Source organism: Mus musculus, chromosome 15 (assembly GCF_000001635.26).
Source record: "Mus musculus strain C57BL/6J chromosome 15, GRCm38.p6 C57BL/6J".
Taxonomy (NCBI): domain Eukaryota; kingdom Metazoa; phylum Chordata; class Mammalia; order Rodentia; family Muridae; genus Mus; species Mus musculus.
In genome coordinates this window covers 46434292-46453597 of record NC_000081.6, presented here as the reverse complement: position 1 = coordinate 46453597, position 19306 = coordinate 46434292, and the positions used below count along the sequence as shown (strand labels likewise).

Genomic DNA, 19306 nt, shown 5'->3' with positions numbered 1-19306 from the left:
TACACAATTGTAAGGAATATACAGAGGATATAAATTAGACCAAAAAAAGCCCTGTGATTATTTCTTCAGTTTGTGTTCACCTATGAGCCTTGCTTAATTGATGCTGTGGGCTAGGTTTTTCTAGTGTCTGACAATTTCTGGTTCCTATAATTCTTCCTCCTTCTCTTCCACAGATTCCCCAACTCATCCTAATAATTGCCTATGAGTCTCCACCAGTTTCTTGATGAAGCTCTCTGATGATAATTGGACTAGACTCTAATATATAGTAAAGCACAATATCGTTAGTAATCATTTTATTTATCTATCTTCTATCTATCTATCTATCTATCTATCTATCTACCTATCTATCTATCTATATCTATATATATATATATATATCTAACTATATAACTAACTATCTATATATTTCTGGCCAGTAGTGTTTTTTTTTTTTTTTTTTTCTACTCTAGGTCTCTGTGGCATCTAGACACTGTTTCCTGGAAGCAGACATCAGCTGTAGGCTTCCACTCATGGCATGGACCTCAAGTTGTACCAATTATTCATTTGGCCACACCATCATCAATTGCAGACAGAAAAAAATTATAAGGGTAAGGTTTTAAGACTGGGTTGATGACACTACAGTCCCAAAATTGAAAGCCTTGCCTTGTTACAGATGGTGGCTAGTTCAGGCTCCTTATACCCCATTCACTGGGAATTTTAGATAGATTTACCCACATATTCCAGGAAGTTTCCACCACATTAGGTTTCCACATCACCCCCCCCAAATGTCCTCCAATTTCAGTCTCTCAGTACTTTCATTCTTCATTGTCCTGACAAATGGATACCTCATGTTCTCTCCCCATTTGCAAACATTGTAGCCACAAAATTAATTCTATATCCAACTTCCTAGGGAAATCCATGTGTCCCTCAATTTGTGTAATCCTTCTTGCTTAGCCTCTCTGAGTCTGTGGATTCTAGAATGATTATTCTTTACTTTACAGTTAATAGCCAATTATAAATGATTAGATAACATGTTTATCTTCCTGAGTTTGGGTTACCATAATCAGGATAATTTTCTTTTAAATTCTACCCATTTGCATACAAATTTTATGATGCCATTTGTTTAACCAGCTAAGAAAGAGTTTATTGTGTAAATGTATGGTGTTCTTCTCATCTATTGTTTAATTGACAGATATACTGTTATATATATTGTTTCCAGTTTCTGACTATTGTGAATAAAGCTGCTATGGACATAGTTGAGCAAGTGTCACTATAGTAGGAATGTCTTTTGCATATGTGCTCAAGAGTTTTATAGCTCTGTTTTGAGGTAGAATTATTCCCAGTTTTCTGTGGAATTGCCATACTGAGCTCTGTAGTGGCTGTACAACATTTACTCCTACCAACAATGCAGGAGAGTACTACTGGCTATATATCCTTGCTAGTCTGAGCTGTCACTTTTTTATTTTAATCTTAGACACTCTGGGTATGGCAGCCTCTAGATGGTCCATCCTTTTGTTTCAGCTCCAAACTCTGTCTCTGTAGCTCCTTCCATGGGTGCCTTACTCCCAATTCCAAGAAGGGGCAAAGTATCCACACCTTGGTCTTTGTTCTTCCTGAGCTTCATGTGTTTTGCAAATTGTATCTTATATCTTGGGTATTCTAAGTTTCTGGGCTAATATCCACTTATCAGCGAGTACATATCATGTGAGTTCTTTTGTGATTGAGTTACCTAACTCAGGATGATGCCCTCCAGGTCCATCCATTTACCTAGGAATTTCATAAATTCATTCTTTTTAATAGCTGAGTAGTACACCTGACACCATTGCATACACTAACAAGATTTTGCTGAAAGGACCCTGATATAGTTGTCTCATGTGAGACTATGCTGGGGCCTAGCAAACACAGAAGTGGATGCTCACAGTCAGCTATTGGATGGATCAGAGGGCCCCCAATGGAGGAGCTGGAGGAAGTACCCAGGGAGCTGGGTGGATCTGCAACCCTATAGGTGGAACAACAATATGAACTAACCAGTACCCACCCAGAGCTCATGTCTCTAGCTGCATATGTATCAGAAGATGGCCTAGTCGGCCATCAGTGGAAAGAGAGGCCCATTGGTAGTGCAAACTTTATCTGCCTCAGTACAGGGGAAAGACAGGGCCAAGAAGTGGGAGTGGTTGTGTGTGGGGGAGTGAGTGTGGGAGGGTGTGGAGGACTTTTGGGATAGAATGGAAATGTAAATGAAATAAATACCCAATAATAATAAAAAAGGAAAAAAGAAAGAGAATTGTGTTCGAATTTTGATGGGCATTATACTTATGATATCTGTAGAATTCATCAAGTAAGATTGTCACTTTTTTCTATGCCAATCCTACAGTGTATGAGCATGGGAGATCTTTCCAACTTCTGATAATTTTTAAAGAACAATAAAAGATAATTTAATGACACATGATATACAAAATTCAAACCATAATTTAAAATACATTGTGAAAAAATAGAAGATGGAGTCATGTTCAAGTAACATAAAATTTGATTAAACTACACATAAACACACAAAAAATAGAATACCCACTAGTACAACTATTTAGCTCTAGCCACCTGACTCTTGACAAAATTTCAAATGCACACTTTAGAACAAAGAAAATATAGTTAATAAATAGTTATGGGGAAATTGAAAGTCCATATATAGATATCTGAGACTAGAACCTATCTCCCACTCTAAAAGTTCAATACAACATCAACAAAAAATCTTTAAAATTTTAGAGAAAAGCACAGTCACATTAAGAAAAACATGGACAATAGCTTCATGTATAGAGAACTAAGAGCACAGAAAATAAAGGAATTATGAATGATATCACAGCAAACTAGAAATCCTTAGCATAGCAAAATAAATAGTAACAGAGTGAAGGGAAAACCTAGAGAAAGGCAGGAAACGTTTAACAAGTGAATTTTACAAGTCTTTAGAAACATGTTTCACAAGCTCAGAAATATGAAGGCCACCAGACTGGGAGATTCTGTCAACAATGAAGCAAGTTCTTTGAATAACTCCTTCACCGAACTAGTCCAAGCAATATTTGATTTAAAAGAGGAAAAGAAATGATCAGCACCATTGTTTCAGGAAAATGAAAGTCAATTCTATATTGGCCTCATATCTCATCCCAGCCAAAGTACAGCAGCAATTTACTGGAAAATGAAGTTGGCATAGATGTGGAGGGAAAAGAACAAAAATTGCTTGCACAGTATTGATAGGAAATACAATTAGTGCAACAAGTATTAAAATTATCATAGATGTTATTTGATAAACAAAAAGTCCTCTTATAAGAGTAATCAAACATTACTGACAATAGATCCAAAACAATGAAAGTCAGCATCCAACAAAGCCTGCATATCCATGTTTATTCACAACCTTTATCATCTACTTGCCTTTAGATAGATAAATGGAAATTTACATGTCAGTCATATGAAAGGATCCTGTTTGGTATGTAGAAATTTATAATAATATAATGTAATATCTAAGTACTGAAACATTCAAAAGCAAAATTACAATACTTACATTAATAAATTATATCATGACTTGCCTTCTGAAGAAGTTTCAACTATTGAAAATTCATTCAGGTCTTGCTAACAGATATGAGTTCCAAAACTGTTATTTGGGATGTAAATTGGAATTATTTCATTAGCAAGAAAAGTTACCCTCTATAAAACAGGTAAGCTGTACACTCTTTTGGGGCTGTTAGTCAAATGTGAAAATCTGCATGTGACTATACATTATTTGATTGTTCTTTTAGTAGTAATGGTATTTTATTAATTAAATCAACTAATTCAACTTCCAGATTAAACTGGCACCAGTTTTTGCCAAGCCAACCATTTTACTTTACATGCAACAGAATAAGTTTTCCTGTATTCCTGCATCCTTTATAAAGAATAATTTGAAAGATGTTTACTTAAGGCTCAAAAAATTTGAAAGTCAATTATTTTACTGTTTCACAAAATACTTTTGAGAACATCTTTTGTTCCTTTGGGTATGTGACATTTTAAAATCCAGTATTTACTAGTAAATATTGGTGACTACATGTTAATCTATGGAAAGTATTACTTCATTATTCCCATTGCTCTTGGGAAACATGTGTAATAATTAGCAAACAAAACAGGAAAAATAGTTTATGATTATACATAGGAAATTAGATAAATTTGTTGGAATTTAGTGATCATTGAATATACCTCTAAGACTCACAGGATCCAAGAACTTCACTTTTAGAAAAATTACAAAACCCTACTCTGTTAACAATTTGACAATGACTAGCTTTCAAAACAAGTGCCAGCACCAGGATGAAGCCTAGTCATACCTTCACTGTGTTTCTAATAAAAAATTTTGACAAACTAAGCAACCAACACAATAAACACTATGACAATGATAAACCTTTTACTACTCTCCCCTGTAAAAGTCCTGTCTACATGAGGTTGGCATATGCAAATTTCCAAAAGAGTAAGAAAAATAGACGAAAGGATGTACCATCTAGAGACTGCCATACTCGGGGATCCATCCCATAACCATCCTCCAAAAGCTGACACCATTGCATACACTAGCAAGATTTTGTTGAAAGGACCCTGATATAGCTGTCTCTTGTGAGGCTATGCCGGGGCCTAGCAAACACAGAAGTGGATGCTCACAGTCAGCTATTGGATGGACCACAGGGCCCCCAATGGAGGAGTTGGAGGAAGTACCCAGGGAGCTAAAGAGATCTGCAACCCTATCAGTGGAACAACAATATGAACTAACCAATAGCCCCCCAGAGCTCGTCCCTCTAGCTGCATATGTATCAGGAGATGGCCTGGTCGGCTGTCATTGGTCGTGCAGACCTTATATGCCTCAGTAAAGGGGAACACCAGGACCAAGAGGTGGGAGAGGGTAGGTGGGTATGGGAGAGTGTGAGGGACTTTTGGTATAGAATTGGAAATGTAAGTGTAATAAATACCTATTAATGATAATATAAAAAGACATAACAGGGCTAAAGTAAAAAAATAAAATACTCTAGTAGTCAATCAACCTGCTCAGCCATTGCTGAGCCTTCAGGGGAGCAACAAATTTTGAATTTTATGCTACACACTTTCTCCTGTCAATTTACTTGAAACTACCAGTAATGTTAAGTATTTTCTCCACACATATGAAAATCAATAAACAAAAGTGAACCCCCCCAAAAAAAAGGAAAAAAGAAAAATAAATAGATAAAAGTAGGAACTAAGTCCAGCATATCAGAACCAGCATTTGGAATTTATTTCATAAAGAGAAATATCTCCAGAAGTTGACACTCACAGAAAAACTATATGTTAACTTTCACCTTTAAAAGGCAAAAACAAAAATAAAAAACACTTTCAAATGAAATTATGAAAAATTACAACCATGGTGAATTTTACCTCTATGATAAGTCTAAGATATATCACACTCTTAACATTTCTCAACTTGGATTTTACCTGAGAGCACATGGAACTCAATTGAAAACTAAGACATTCTTATTCTATAACATTGTTACAGCTCACAGGGAGATTTGACAAGTGAGCAGCCCAGGTGCTTTACAATTATGTATCTAAGAAGAACAGCACAGGGTACAGCAATATGTTTTCTACTAGAATTGGAAACTTGAAACTATGTATGTTGTCAAAATCAAGCAAACTTGTTCACTACTTACAGACTTATTTAATTTGTCTCATTTCTCAAACCCCAGAGATGCTTATCTCTCCAAATTCTTTAATTACTTAGAAATATGTTTTTGGTAAAGGTAGCTCAATAACTAATTAAGATAGATGCTTCCACCTATTTTCTTCTGTCCTTTGCAATGCATGTGTATAAGTCGACAGAATTATACTTTTATAGCAGATGTAAATTCTTCCTAATTCATTCTGCTCTAATATTGATTTCCCAGGCTTAAAATATCATGTTCCCACTCTCCTTGTGGGAGGTTATATTTCTTGCAAGCAGTTGGTTTAAAATGCAATAAGATAATATTTCATTCTTTTATCCACATGCCAAACATGAAATTTCTATCTGTATTTGTTACTTGAATAACAGTATCTCTGATTTCTCTATATTCACTCTGTTAAATAAAGTTCTAATGGGATAAAATATAATAATGACTAAAATTGATCTAGTCCATGGAGTGCAAGAGGTCATTCACACACACACACACACACACACACACACACACACACACACACACACACACAGAGGGGCAGGGGGTGATTCACAATTCTTTTATAAGACATCACTTTTAAAGCATAAAATTCATGTTGCAGACTCACCTATCAAGATCAACTGTCTTGATGACAAATATCTTTGAATTCAAGGTCAGGCTGGTATCCATAGCATGACCAAAGTAGGGGTGCAGGGATACATTCTTTGGGTTTTTATATTGGTGATAATATAAAAATAGAGCAATGGCCTTTGTAAGTAATAGTTAAATCATGAATCTTCCAGTGTTTGGGACAATTGGAAGAGATACTTTTGTAATGAACTAGCTCAGAGCAAATGGTATTGCTGATATAAGATGAGGACTTCCACGTATAATAACTCAATGAACAATACAGGAATTATTGATTTCAGCAATCTTTGGACTTGCAAAACTCCTTCAATTGCTCAGCCACAAAGCATAGTTTCAAATAGTAATGTCAAGTTATGCAATACAAACCTTGTCTTCCCCACTGAACACACTTGCTTAATTTTATTTTACAATGAGATACAATAGATGTCTTTTAGATGTCTTTTCTTCTGTACTATCAATGTTCATGTGAAAAGCATTAAAATGTACAATTTTATGATACTAATTTTTATCTCAATTTAATAGTTATTTCACACTACACCTCATATTATGAAGTAAATAGCTTTTGTCTTATTTTGTTTTCCTTTGACATAGTTTCCATGAGCTGATCTTGTTATTCTTTTACTTGTGATGGATTCTGTCAGTTGAAAATGCCTGTGTGAGATGGGCTTCAATTCACCCTGAGTATAGATGCTATTTTTAAGCAAAGATTATAGCTGATGAGATGTTTTCTATCACCTTTGTTTTTATATAATTCATTTTCTTCTAGAGTGTTTTAATGGTGTGTCTGATTCACTATGTTTAAACCACTTACAAAAGTCAATATATACTGTGTTTCTTGAATTTTAAAAGATAAATGGAGGCCTGTATAAACTTGTAAAGCAACTAAAATATAATACTTTAAAAAATATTCAATTATATTCTATTGTTTCCTAGCCCATTGCTAATAAAGGTACCCTTTCTAAAATTCCATGTTTTGGAATAAGTCATATAGAATATGAACCATATTTGAAGATATGTCAAGGTAATATGTTAATAAGCCAATTTTGAAAAGGTAGAGCCTACTTTATTGTAAATAATCATAAGTAATATTAAATATGTACATATTTGATTTGTTTTTGAGTTTTATTCCTGCTGTCCATGTTAACTGTCTTAACAAATATAATGTTTCACATTGTGATCTAAAATTGCTTGCATACTATCTAGAAGAAATATATAGTTTACCCTTTTTAGAAATGGGAAAAGAAGTCCTAGAAAACAAGAATTTTATTCTATTTTAATTGTCTATTTTGTGCTACAATTATATATTCATAGAAGTTAGCTTTTTGTATAAAATAAGTATTCTGGGGTACAAGGATATCTAATTTGTTGAAATTGGAATATGATATTATCATCTCTAAATATGTTTACTCAAAATTATAGATTTCTATGGGCTTCAAGTGGTCTAGAGTATTCAGGTTAGACATAACTGCTAGAGTATAAGTGTATAATTCTAAGAAAATAAAGCAGTTTTGTAGTCAGAATTTCTATCCCTGGATATAAACTCTGATAATACAAAGATCGTCCCCAAAGTCCAGAATTGTTAAATTCAAACTTTATAGAGTTACTGAAAGAAAACATTGGAGATGAAAAGTTGGTTAGAAAGCCAAGTTTGCTCCATGCTTTTCTACCTCTTTTAAATTTCACTAGGCATGATGCTCTGTTATATAAGAAACATTTTACACCTTAGAACAGAGTTGTTTCTATTCTATGCTATGTTGTGACTTGACTTGTCACCTAGATCTGCTCTCCAGGGAGTGCAGTGGATGTCTTAATAATCCAGACTCTCTGATTATTCAACCATGTCCTCCTTATTTGCTTCTACAACTTATACTTGCAAAAGTGATGAGCTTTTTCTTTTCATCTGTTATTAAACATTACCAATGAAAAATATTAATGTGATTTTCTTTTTATTTATTTGACTGTATTTTATTAATTATGCAAATATAAAATGAGACCACAGTTTTACCACATTTGGAGATGCGTGAATGTATATTATACATAGACAAATAGCCAGAGGCATTTCAAGCTTAGTGTCTTAGTTACTTTTTTATTGTTGTGAAGATAAATTATGATAAAAGCAACATATAAAGGGAGGCATGTAATTAAGTACTTGCTTATAATTTCAGATAGTTAGTCGATAACCATTATGATTGGGACAGTGGCAGCAGGCAGGAGGGCATGGCACTGAGGCCATAGCCAAGAGCTTTTATATACAGGAGGCAGAAAGAGAGAGAGAGAGAGAGAGAGAGAGAGAGAGAGAGAAGAATGACGAATGACCCTGGTTTAACATCAAATTCCAACTCCAGTGATATACTTCCTTCAAAAGTCACACCTTTGTGAATGTGTTACCTCACTCAGGATGATGCCCTCCAGGTCCATCCATTTGGCTAGGAATTTCATAAATTCATGTATTCACTGATAAGTGGATATTAGCCCCAAACCTAGGATACCCAAGATATAAGATATAATTTGCTAAACACATGAAACTCAAGGAGAATGAAGACTGAAGTGTGGACACTATGCCCCTCCTTAGATTTGGGAACAAAACACCCATGGAAGGAGTTACAGAGACGGAGTTTGGAGCTGAGATGAAAGGATGGACCATGTAGAGACTGCCATAGCCAGGGATCCACCCCATAATCAGCATCCAAACGCTGACACCATTGCATACACTAGCAAGATTTTATTGAAAGGACGCAGATGTAGCTGTCTCTTGTGAGACTATGCCGGGGCCCAGCAAACACAGAAGTGGATGCTCACAGTCAGCTAATGGATGGATCATAGGGCTCCCAATGGAGGAGCTAGAGAAAGTAGCCAAGGAGCTAAAGGGATCTGCAACCCTATAGGTGGAACAACATTATGAGCTAACCAGTACCCCGGAGCTCTTGACTCTAGCTGCATATATATCAAAAGATGGCCTAGTCGGCCATCACTGGAAAGAGAGGCCCATTGGACTTGCAAACTTTATATGCCCCAGTACAGGGGAATACCAGGGCCAAAAAGGGGGAGTGGGTGGGCAGGGGAGTGGGGGTGGGTGGATATGGGGGACTTTTGGTATAGCATTGGAAATGTAAATGAGTTAAATACCTAATAAAAAATGGAAAAAAAAAAGTCACACCTTGACTATGTCCTATAGCCTTTTTTTCCTAATAAATGACCAATATGATCCAATATGATCATATGCAGTGAACATTTTTTCTTGTAATGATCCTTAATTTAATCATCTTAGTAAAAACATTACTGTTTAATATTTAAAATTATTATATGTATTTACATTTCAGCCATTGCTCCCATCCTGGTTCCCATTACCACAGTTTTTCATCACATTCCTTCTCTTCCTTGCTTCCCATAGGATGGTCACCTCCTCCCCTCCCCTAGCAGGCCTCCCCTTCCCTAAGGACTCAAGTCTCTTCAGGATTAGGTGAATCTTATCCCACTGGGGCTAGACCAGGCAGTCTTCTGTTGTGTATGTGCAGCAGCCTCGGAGCAGCCTATGTAAGTTGCTTGGTTAGTGGATCAGTCTCTGGGAGTATCCAGGGAGGTTAGTTGAGACTGCTGGTTTTCTTATGAGGTCACCCTCCCAATCAACTTCTTCAGTCCCTCACCTATTTTAACCCTAGGAGTCCCTGACATCAATCCAATGGTTGGGTCTAAGTATCTGTGTTTCTCTCAGCAGATGCTGGTACTGCCTCTTAGAGGACAGCCATGCTAGATTCCCATCTGTAAGCACATCATGGCATCAGTAATAGTTTCAGGCCTTGGAGTGCCTCTTCCCACCATGACTTGGATCCCAAGTCAGGCTTGTAACTTGATCAACTTTTCTTCAGTCTCTTTCATTTTTGTCACGGTAGTTCTTTTAGACAGTAATAATTCTGGGTCAAACATTTTTGACTGTTGGTTAATAACTCTCACTCTCAGGTTTCTGTGGCTTTCTAGAGGGTCAGCCCCATCTCCCACTCCCTGAAGCTGCATACCTCCATTCATTCTCTTGGACCTCAGGGCTTTCCTACTGTCTCTCTCCTCCAACAATTTTTGGAAAATAAAATAGCATTTTTGGAATAATACAAAATTTAAAATTAGGAATTTTAAACAAAGGTTTGGTTTTACTTGGCTAGAAGCTTCACCGCTACTTACAAGTGTTCATAGTCTTGGGAGATATAATACATGCTATTAGAGAAGAAAATTAATTATTATTTGTAAAATTGTCTTTTATTCACTTAATGTAATTGTTGTCTCACATGCTTACTTGAAAGTATTTTCACCCTTTCTAGTTATTTTTGAAATCTATCTGGCTGACTCTATTTAGATATTCTGGCCCAAACGCCTCTTCAAGGTAACTGATTTAATCTGACTTCTCTCTACTTCTCACTGAAATCCTTTGCTTTGATATCAAACTCTGGTACTTTGATATCAAACTCTGGTAATCTGTTCTAATCTTCTGGCTCCTTCTCATTCTATTGCTTGCTCTGACTTCACTTGTGTCTGGACTCACTGACTCAAATAAACTGATTGACTAGAACTCAGAGATCTGTATGTCTCTCTAGCCTGAGTGATTCAATTAAAGGCATGTGCAACCACACTGGGCTCTAACCTTTTCTTTACCTGAAACTTGCTCTACTGGACTAGACTTGAACTCAGAGATCTGCTCACCCTGGTCTCCTGAGATTAAACGTGTATCTGTATTCCAGCTGATCACATAGACCTAGAAGTTCTTTGGATATTATCCCTTGCCAGAGATGTCATGTTGCTAGACTAAAATAAAATTTCAGTTTCACCCAGCTATGGATGTTGCCAGCTACAAGACTGACATGTGACCTAAATGTACACACAGGTACAATAGTGGTAAAGATTATTATGGGAATAATCAACTCCCTTTTACAGCTTACTTCATAAGACTAAACCCACTCAGTCAATTAAGCTAGGGACCTGAAACTAGACAGGTCATCGATTCTGAGGGGTGGGTGGGTGGGGTAGAAATCTACAATTATTCTGTTAAATATATTAATTCATACCCATAACTATGTATCCACAGATGAGCAAATCACTGAATCTTCTTCAGAGAACATCAATATGTATTTATGTCCCTGCTGATTCACCAGAATATTGGAGGGAGGGACAGATAAGATCTACTGGTAGGATGAAAAATATACATTTGAGTTTGGTATGGTGTTTGCCTAATTTAGAAAATGAACTGAGTATAAATGCTTTCCTGCTCTTAAAGACTATATTAGATTTTATGATATGAAGAGGAAAATCTCAAATATGTAATTTCTCTAAAAAATTATTGAATCTTTTAATGTCCTATCTTGAACAAGCTTATTTTCTTTCTAATTTCCAGATCAGAAATTTTGGGAATCTGATATGAAATACGTAAGAACAAAGCACAATGTTTTTATTTCATGAAAAGCTCAAATCATTATACTATCACATGTTAGCATCTTAACACAGCACTGAATCCATGTAAGTTGTTATTTTATATACCTTCTATTTACTTGAATATTATTGTGATGATTGGATGCAAATTACTGTTACAAAATTGTACATCAAACATCCTAAAGATAGCTATTTTTTCCATTCTAATTTTGCTACCTTGAATCATACATACCTTTAGACTATAAGCCATTCTTTACCATACAGAGGGCATATATGGTGTAAATAGATAATTTCATTACTCTTCATATGTATGAGTGCTATATGCATATGTCATTTATCATCTCCTTAAGCAAATATTTTCCAGCTTAAATTAAAATGTACCTTAATTTACCCTAGACTAGTAGTGAAGCAATGATATAAAATGTAAAAAATAATCACCAGTAGTAGTCATTCTAGTAATGTATTTCGAAACTATCTTTTCCAAGATATCAGTTTTCTTAGATATAGCCAGAGAAGAAAATGTAATTAACATGTCTTTTCAACTGGATTATTGTTGTTGGATAAGGATGTGTGAAGTATCAAACTGTTCTCAGTGATTTATTCTGATCTAACATTGATTAAATTAAATAGAATTTCTATTTCATTGTGTATTGTATAAAATGTTTGATGTACTTTTTAGTATAAACATAAGAATTCTACAGTTATAAATCTAAGTCTTCATAATCATAAAACAAAATATTCAACTATAGTATCTTTAGTATAAAAAATTTTCAAACTATTAATGTATTATCACTGAATTCTTGTCTATTGACCCTTTACAATGGAACTCATTTTCCTTGCAGTTCAGGGTTCTTCAGAAAATTCAAGTTGCTGGGTCTAAACTTTTGGTCTTGAGTTTTTCTTTGTCTACATTAGATGTCATAGATTTTCATTCATGAATTAGAATGTAGCATTGCTAATTATATCCCAATGTTTTGGGTGAATCATGCATGAAAATGACTTCAACAAATTAATATCTTGAGGATTGTATAATTTCAAATGTTAAAATGAAGATAAACACAACAAAAACAGCTTGTTTCCTTGGATGTAGCTATACTTAAGATATAGCTACAAATCTAGACAAATAGGCATATATCTTCATAAATTAAATAAATCTGATCATAGTTATTTCTTCAACTATTAATTCCAGTAATAAATTTAAATTTTAATCATAAAAATCTAGCCATCCAATATCAGGATATAAGATTAAATGCATAAACCTTCCTTAAATATTGAAAATAATAATACTACATATCTTATTTTATAATTCTCCATATACTACATATTTACTAAGATAAAATACAATTTTATATATTATGTTTACTAATAACTTTAAATATAAAATAACCAGAAAAGCAGGTTAAATAATGAGAATGGTTCTATATTCAGGTTAAATATAAAAAGGAGATATTTATCAAAGCAAAGAGTTTTAATGAAATAAAAATCATTTCAACAAATATTTAGCTTATTAAATGAACATACTAAATTTATATAACTATAGAAAAATTATTCACCATATTTGACACTTAGTCATTTGTTCTTATAAAATATGCTATTTTTCCAGTGCCAGAGCGTATCAACTTTTTTTAAAAGTCAGAGTCCCAAACACATAATTGTTAGTTAGAAGAGTCTAGAATCATTCACTTTGACCTATCAGTTTTGACAATTTTCTTTGTATTTTGACAAGAGAATCCAGTCTCAATTGGATTATTCTTTCTTCATTCAGTTGCCTTCTTCCTAAAAATAATTTGCAAAGATGAAAAGCAGAGAACCACTTCATTATCTTCAGCCTGACACTCCTGATCCCACTTGTCCTTTTCTCTAATGCTACTGATTTAATATGCAGAAAAACTTCCCAAAAGACAATTGATTCCTATGCCCACTAAGACACTTTCTGCTGTATGCATTGCATCTGCAAATGTTTAACTCTAAAAATGTGCATAATTTTAGCAGAGACCTCTGACCCAGACAAAGCCATAGTACGTGGTCCTGAAACAGTAATTGAACTTTTTTTTCACAAGACAAAAGTGTTAGAACTATCAATGTCAGAATCAGTTCATTTCAATCAGGTCTGTATTCTCACATATGAAAGAAGACAGAAATATAAGTAACAGAGAAATGCCACGATGGCTTGGTAAATCCTAAGTATTATCCAAGAGAATGGAAGCATAGGCTTGAGAGTAGGTACTACTGGAGAAACTCATAATTATTATATAGGAGAATACTGAAGCAATGGTAGCTTTTTATCTATCAACATTGGCATTTTGTTGTTTCTATATTTTGACAAGTTTATTGAGTCCCATCTTTGGAGAGTTCACATATACACTATGCCATTTACAGCAGAGAATGCTATCAGCAAAAGCTGAGTTATGCCCAACATCACATATGGATATTAACATTGCTCAAATGGTGCCCCAAATGGTAGTAGTTGTGGGAGCCTTTTGATAACATTATTATAGGGAGTGGCAGATAACAATGAAAGACTGAAAGGAGTGTGCTGTGATAATTGGTTTTGTATAAGATAAAAAGTTAACTAAAAAAATTAGCTCATAATGTACTCCAAATCTCTAATAGAGGAAGCTAGGTGTGAGAAATTATAGGAACAATGTACATTTTTATGCAATTAATTGTTGATAAGTATTTATCTGAGTTTTAAATTAAGTCTAATTAGGCTTACATTTATCAGTGCCCATTAAGGGCAGAGCATTTAAAAACATTTGTCTTTTTAGAGTGCCTGCATATTTTAATAAAGTCTATAATATTTGTATAGATTTCCAAAGCATATTGAGGATTTTAATAAATAAATATTTTGGTTATCATGAAAATTAAAGTATATTTGTTTAGAATGTCAAAAGTTTGTATTTAGTGATCCCACATTATACAGTTGTGGTGCCACAACAAATGATGGGGCAATGGCAATTTGATCTTGGAGTCCTGTAACAGCAATCTTGCCAGCTGCAGTCTCTTCCACTTTCATGATCTGGATGGAGTTCTCACTGGTACAGTGCCGGGCATCCATGTCGCAGTAGCATTGTGTGACCCCGCTAGTGGTGGTCAGGTCCAGGTACTCTCAATATATTTTGTGTGCTATGACCAGAGTTGTAGCGCAGGCAGATGCTGAAGTTCTTCACATGTAGGGGTGTCTTCTCAAACACGCACCTGCAGTGCACAATATGACTTCTTCATCTTCTTCAGCTGTGACACAAAGTACCAGTAGAGGGTCTTGGCCAACACATGGTTGGGTGCAAATGATGTGCACTGGTTACAGTAACAGTGTGTGTCACTTTGGAGTTGGCAAGGAGCACCCCACCACCTTGAATTCCTCAACCTGAAAGTCATTGTCAGGAGAAGGGTTTGTGTATGTAGGGGGTAGAGGGTTAAGGAGGCAGAGCTGACCTGGAATCCATCAGTCATTCCACAGAGTGTATCAAGGTGCCATGCCCACTCACCCTGCCTTTCCTAGATACATATCACCGGATCAGTTTCAAACCTGAGCACACACAAACCTTTCAAAAGACCACTGGCAAGCATGTCAGAATGCATGTGCCCTGCTAGGAGGCTGCCTCCGTTTCTCCTTTCAGAAAGCCTACTTCACATGCAGGTGGCAGGCTGCTCTGCTCTCCATGAAAACTCCAAGCCAAGATGGCAATGGTGGCTCATGCCTTTAATTAAAAACCAGGAAATGCTCTGAGTATGTTTTGTATTCTTTAGGTTTTGTTCTCATTTTTGTCATCTAATTTCAGGCACAGAGTATAGTTAAGTAAACTATTTATAAACCATAAAAAATAGATTTGATAATTAATATGTAAAATATATAAATATCCGTTTATACATATAAAATAAGTCATTAGCACAAAATAAATCATCACTAATTTCTACTGGAATACAGGTACTAAATAAATAAATTAATGACAGAAAGAAAAATACCATAAACTATATTAAGTTATTTCACTGTTACTAACTCAGTTTGGAAAATATAAATAAATAAATAAATAAATAAATAAATAAATATTTCCCTACATCTCTGTGTCTATACATTACACTTCTTACATTAATGTACATTCTCAGTATAGACTATGGGATGGAAAAAGTACAATTTTATGTTGGACTGACGTAACAAACCATACTGTACCCATATGATGAAAGTTAATATAACCACTAAGAAGTCACATTATGGCACACCATGCTGACATGCTTTAATGATACACCATGTGTGGGAATAAACATAACAAATAGCATTAGAGGGCCCTAATTAAAAAATTGTTTTGTGAAAGATCTCATGATTCTCAAACTATGGGGAACAAGGCACATCTGAGAAATGTAACAGACAAGAAGTAACTAAACATACTTGATAGATAACTCTTAACTTTTTCAATTATACCCATTGCTGCAATTTCTAATGTTTTAAGTTTTAATAATTTTTTGTTATTGTTGCTAACTATTTTAGAACAACTCTGTTATAATTTAAACCGGATTTCTGATGGTTAGTCAATTTATAACCTAGAAGTGCACGATGGCAGGAGCCCCAGAACTCTCCTCTCCATTTTTTCTTTAACTACAGTATCACTGGGATTTAAGAAAGATGTTGATGCATGTAGCTTTATTTGAGATCTATAAATCCCAGGTCAGGTTACTACACTTCCACAGGAAGACTTTACCTACTGATCTGTCTTACTGTTTATTTCACATAATAACTAGCACATATGTATTGTTCATCAAATCAACACATGAATTCATATTCAAGATATTGTCACGTAAATGTAGCAAGTGATTCAGGTTTTGAATTCTTGCTTGAATATCCACATTTCAAGGGATATTGTATTAGTTAATTACCTGGCCATAGATTACCTACTTAATTTTGAATGGCATGTTTGTGTATTATAGTACATTTTGCTAAGTGCATATAGATAAAACTCTGCAATATATAGAAAATAAAGGGCATGTAACAAAATGGCTGCAAGGGCATATTTGATTAAAGTGAAATAAACTCAAATTCTCCTCTTTTATGTTATTTCCTGGCTTTATTTTACTAAATGGGCAGAATGACTTTTGTTAGGGTTTAAAATTCAAGTTTTTGTCTTTATTGGAATTGTATGTTTAAGGGACTTTATAGTGGATCTAAGTTACAGCATTTATAATATTTTAATTGAAATTAGCAAAACACATCATGTAAGAGAATGTATTACATCAACTATAAATTGGCCCCTTTATTAGTGTTCTGTCTTAGAAGTTGGATATAGTAGCTAATTTAAAGGCTTAATTTGAAGTACAAACTCAAACAATACAAATATAAGGTTTTTAAAAGGATAGATAGATATAATCATCAAATTCATAGACATTTCTAGTTCATATGATTAAAACATTGTGTAAGGATTCTGTATAGAGAAAACACAAATCCTGAAGAGGAAAACATAAGCTGATACTGACATTTTGAATAAAATTGATGTGTCTTGTGTCATTTGTCTTTCAGACTGGGATCAAAGTTGGTACCATGGGAATAGTTATTTAATAGAAAGCAGAATATTTGTGACAACTGCCATTCCTATTCAACAAATTGGCAAGCAATGCATCAAAATCATGTAAACTCAGTAAAAAAAAGCTGAATAAAATACAGAATGGCCAAAAATAAAACTACTCAGGTCAGAAATATGTTTTTGAATGTAATGTAGCCACAACCATGTTTTGAAGAGAAACCTCAGCACTTGGAAGAAATATAATCCAATAGCATAACAGAAAGGAGGCTTTGTCTGGTTATGAGGCGTGAAAGTACAAGGCAGAACTCTCCTCAGTAAAGATTGCAACCCTCCTACAGAGAGCTGAACTGTATGCAAGAGCCTAACCCAGCAAGGAAGACTTTCTGAGCTTACTGATTTGGTTTTACAAAAAGATTGACAGCAGCTCTATTACAACCTGTAAATTTAGCTGCAAAATACAACTTGGTGTATGTGGGAAAACATGTTTATCCAAGCAAAGAAAAAGCTTGAAATTATGTATACTATTGTCGTCCCTTTATATTTATTCTTAATTTTCATTTTGTATTTTATTTTTTTAGCTCTGAGGTTTTAAATGGGTTTTGTTCTCTTCTTACCCTCTGGGTGTTCTTTCCTACTTTTTCTCCATGACTTTTCAAAATACCAATTATGTGCTTCCCCTGTCAATGTTATTTAAATTTTTCATTATCCATTTGCAAACTCAGTCCTTTTCATTTTTTTCTTTCATAAACCCCACCACACTCAATCCCAGTCCTCCCAGGTCTGCCATTTTATCCTTGTGCCCCACCATCCAAGGGAAAAAAAAGTCCAATGTATGTTGCCCATATACTCACTGGAACATGGTCAAACTCCCAGTGACCAGCCCCTTAACAAAACAGTATTTCCCCAGTTGCACCCTTGCAAGAAGCCATAAATTGTGGAGAGCCGCACTTCAGTATCCTTATCACAGTTTCTAAGTGTTCCCTTTGATGACTTTATAGTCTGTTAAGTTTTCACGGTTAGAGTTGAGGGAGGGTTTGGATATCTCACAGATCTCTTCAGTATTTCTCAACTGTGAGACAACAGTCATCAGTAGTATTTCCAAATTAGATGCTTTACGCTTTACAAACTGAGGGAACACAGATAATGGACTTCCACATATTTTCTAACAACAGCATGGATCATGCATACTCATATGATCTCTGGCATCAGCACATGCTACAGACCTCAGTACAGTCACCTCTGGCAGTACAGACCACAACAAACATCAACACAGTATCAGCCCTGCACTTATTAATGAATAATTCCAGCTTTAAAAAAATCTTTAACTATATTCTTATTATTGAGTGTATCTGTGGTATATCTTCATTGTTTCTGGCAACTTGAAACAAACATGGAGTTTTTGAAAAAGGACACTCAACTGTAATTATGCCACCATCAGATTGCATTTATATAAGTCTGTTTTACATTTTTGATTAATAATTGCTATCAAAGATCCCAGAACATTTGGAATGGTCCTGGTCCTGGTCCTGGTCCTGGTCCTGGTCCTGGTCCTGGTCCTGGTCCTGGTTCTGGTGAGGTTGTCCTGAGTTTATATAAGAAAGCAGATTGAGCAAGCAGTGTACATTTATGGTCTCTGCTTCCGTTTCTGACTATAGGTTCCTGCCTTGAGTACCTGCCCTCAGTTTCTTTACTGACACAATTTGAAACCAAGGTTGTAAACTTGAATAAACCTTTTGTACCTAAATTGCTTTTGTTCATGGCATTTATCATAGCAAAGTTAACTTAATCAGCACAGGATGTGACTGAGGTACATAAGAGTGTTTTTCATGTATTTTAATATTACACTTCCTGTAAAAATCACTCTACCTGCTATAACCATCAAGTAATTTGATCCATAAGCTCAAATGAAAATCATACAAAAACTAAAACATCTTCTAAAATCAGTTATAATACATGATTGTTCATATTCTCTACCCTCACGCTATATAATGATTAAGATTATAGATATATCATTAAGTTAAGTGAAGTAAATAAAGGATAGAAATCCATTAAAAAAAGCATCTACCATGGTCCCATAATCAACAGATT

General features: G+C 34.8%; 1 long non-coding RNA gene across 1 annotated transcript in view; it reads left to right on the top strand.

Moving 5' to 3' along the window:
- The window catches only part of 4930523O13Rik (RIKEN cDNA 4930523O13 gene), a 60314-nt gene extending 42582 nt beyond the window's left edge, over positions 1–17732 (top strand). The window contains exons 6-9 of the long non-coding RNA NR_040451.1: positions 174–280; positions 450–587; positions 11671–11792; positions 17215–17732. This is a non-coding gene — a long non-coding RNA (RIKEN cDNA 4930523O13 gene). The remainder of the gene's footprint in view (positions 1–173; positions 281–449; positions 588–11670; positions 11793–17214) is intronic.
- Positions 17733–19306: the final 1574 nt, after the last annotated feature.